This window comes from Callithrix jacchus, chromosome 11, assembly GCF_049354715.1.
Source record: "Callithrix jacchus isolate 240 chromosome 11, calJac240_pri, whole genome shotgun sequence".
NCBI classification, from domain to species: Eukaryota; Metazoa; Chordata; class Mammalia; order Primates; family Cebidae; genus Callithrix; species Callithrix jacchus.
Window position 1 is genome coordinate 53,001,992 of NC_133512.1, and position 3,720 is coordinate 53,005,711.

Here is a 3,720-nt window from a genome sequence, read left to right on the forward strand (position 1 = left end):
TTCTTAACATTGGAAATTTACAATCAACCATAACAATAAATTAACAATAGTATTCAAAGAGGTTTCAATTATATACCTTAGAGTCAGAATCACCTGAGTTACTCTTGGCTCAGATATGTACTAGTCATGTTGCCTCAGGCATGTTACTTAGCCTCATCTGTAAAGGAGATAAAGGACTGTGTAACTTGTAAGATTATTGTAGGATTAATAGCATGGTGCCAAATGGAACCCTGTGTCAACAAATAGTGATCATTTTCATTGTTAATATTTATGCTACTATTAAAATAACTTTGATTATTAAAGAAAAGAGATAAAAAATGAAGTTTTAAAAAACTGCACTATCATGCATTTTGAAATGTGATTCTCAGATGAGTTTATAAAAATATTTTTATTATATTTTATTCACACCATGAATACAGTTCTCACCCACAGCAAGTCAGGCCACTTATCTCATGTGTCCTAAGTAAAAGAGTGCATATTGCTTTTTTGTCATGCTTTCTACCAAGTGGGTCAAGTTTATGTCATCGGCCTGGAACAGGGTTCAGCAAGTTGCATCTGCAGACAAAATCCAGCCCCACTGCCTGTTTTCATGTGGCCTAAGAGCTAATAATTACGTGTATATTTTTAAGTAGTGGGGAAATTTTTTTCAATGCCATCTTCCAATTCAGAAAAGTTATATGAAATTCAAATTTCAGTGTCTATAAATAAAGTTTGATGGAACATAACCACACTCATTGATTTACATATTATCTATGGCAGCTTTTAATCGGCAGAATTGAGTATTTATGACAGAGACTACATAACCTGAAAAACCTATTATCTGTCCCTTTACAGGAAAAGCTTATAGAAAAATTGACTCCTGGCTTAGAAAAATAAAAATATGTTTCTGGATGAGGCTTTCAGAGTCCAGCACTCTCAATTTAAAGATCAGAATTTTAGTTTCCTAGGGCTGCCATAACAAAGTACCACAGACTGGATGACTCAAAGCGACAGAAATTTATTGTTGCACAGTTCTGGAGGCTAGAGGTCTGAAATCCTAGAAGTCTGAAATTAAGGTGTCAGCAGGGCCATGCTCCCTCTGAAACCTGTGAGAAAGAATCCTTCCTTGTCTCTTCCTAATTTCTGGTGGTTTACAGACAATCTTTGATGTTCCCTCGCTTGCAGCTGTATAACTTCAGTCTCTGCCTTTAGTGTTCCATGGCATTCTCCCTATGTATCTCTGTCTGTCTTCAGGTGGCCATCTTCTTATAGGGACACTAGTCTTATTGGATAATGGACCCATCTACTCCAGCAGGACCATCTTATTCATTACATCTTCAAGAACCTCCCTTTCAGAGGCTAAGGTCACATTCTGAGGTACTGGGGGTTAAGATTTCAACACATCTTTTTTTGTTAGAGGGGAAGTGAACACAAATGAACCTGTTAAAATCAGGAAACTGGAGCCCTGACATATGAAGGAACTTACCCAAAGTCACAAAGAGAGTTAGTGGGAGGACCAGACAAACCTGGGAAGGTGAATCTGTAGCTGATTAATGAATAATCTTTATACTATACCACATAAATCAAAGTGAATTAATCTCTTATATCTAATGTATATGCAATACTTAACTTCATTGAGTCTTTTTTAGGACATATCTATTTAAGCATTAATAATGAAACACACTATTTAAAGTTGAAGACTGTAATTGGCTAAAATCCCCAGTACCATAATTTTATTTATTTTATAGCAGAGAAGAATAATTGTGATGAGTTGTATTTGTTCTATTTCAATTGTCAGCTAACCATTTTAAAAAACAGAATTGAATGTGTTCATAATCTACATTATGTGGGAACAGTAATATTCTACTAAATTGTCAAAATTTACACTCCTATTCAGAAGTGACAGCCATACAAAACAAAACTAAAGAGAAAAACCCAGCAGTATAAATAGTAATTTAGGTACTTAAAAATAATATTATATACACCTACTATGTATGCACAAAAATTAAAATGTCTGCTAACTCTACAATTTCATTTCTTTTCTCAATGGCTATCACCTTTATCAGCTGTAGGAATTCAACTTTCAAGTTGTTTCTTTCTCAAAGTTGCTCTAAAAGTAGTATTTGTACATAGGTTTCCATCCCCAAAGTTCTGTCACTGGTTGTATACATTGAGCCAATCAATTTTTTCAGTGTTAAAATATGAATTGTGAAAAAGGATCCCTTAAAAGCTAAAAGTAAGAGAGACATGGCATATAAAGAATGATACTGGAGTTATACAAACAGGAAGAGGGGATGGGAAATTTTAACTAGGCCATATTTATCTACAAATACCAAACTGTTTCTTTACAGTAATTTTCAAATGGTATCAGGTATGTATATGATGGGGAAGCCCCAGCAGTTGGAACTGAAGAAAGCCACCCATGTCATTTAGCAATGCTGTTCTCTTCAGCTGAATCCAGGCTTTTTGGCTTAATGTTTTGGAAGATTTTTTTCTGCTTCCATCTGTCAGCATTAAGGCAATTGAATATCTGGCTTAGTAACCCTAAAGAAAAAACACCCTGAATGAACCTCCAGCTGTGACATTCAGAAATCCAAAAGTGAAAATAATCCCAAGATTCAAGGATTATGCTTTGAAGGAAAAAACTGATGATAACTTTGTTACTGACCAGGAAGTTCCAAATTTACTGTGGCCATGAGGTAAATTGTCATAACATATGCCTTTGAAGTAGAAGGAAGGAAAAATTACCCCATTTGACTGATAGAAAAACTGAGACAAGGGCATTTAACTTGCTTGTGGTTACCCAAGGAATAGTTGGCCGAGACTCCAGGATTCCTGACTCCAAATTCATTGCCGTAACCACCAGACTGAAACCGGCCGCCAAAGGCTGTAATTTGGTCTTGAGGCTGTGGCTGTAGTTTAGAACCACAATAGTGAGGGAAACACACTTTAAGGAGGACCTTGAAAATCTCTCAAGAGAATTATGCCTCTTTATCTATGTTTATGCAACAATTGGAATAAATGAGAGTTCCGTCCCTACCACGTTTGTGGCTTTGGGTTAGGCTGGAATCCCTCTGAGGAAACTGGAAAGGTTTGTCTCATCCTTCAGTCCAAACTTTTAAACCAGTGGTGTTGAGTTTTTGATACACAAATCAATGGGTTAACATTATGATTTTACTTGCCAGAAGTAATATCTTGGATTGCCATGGATATAGCAAGTTCGGCCAAAGAAGAGAGGACTGGAGATTGGAAGCCAGGAAAGCATATTTCTTGGAGTCACGTGGGTGATCTGGAACAGCCCTGAGATGGGTGCTCTGCAGGGATCTGAATGAACATAGGCCTTGCATCAAGAACACCTTCAGTATCTCTAGGAGGCAGGCAAGAGAAGCATAGTAAGAGAGAGCGGTAGAAGTAGGGTCTGACTGTGGGTACCAGGTTGAAGTCCTAGAGGGCAACCCTTAGGCATCACAGAGATTGAGCTGTACATCTTTATGGTTGGGGCTTTAAAAAAAAAGAACTCAATGGCAGCATTCAAGCAATTCTTGGTAAGGTAAAGCAACAATCTTACTGCAGTGAAACAAGGGTACCAAGTAATAATCATGTTTATTATAATATCATACTACCTCTACACTTTATTGAGTACCTGCTATGAGCTGGATGTTATACTCTCTCTTTATATAGATTTCATTTACTCCTAACTACAATCCAACAGTGTAGGCTTTAATTTTCACATGTTATAGA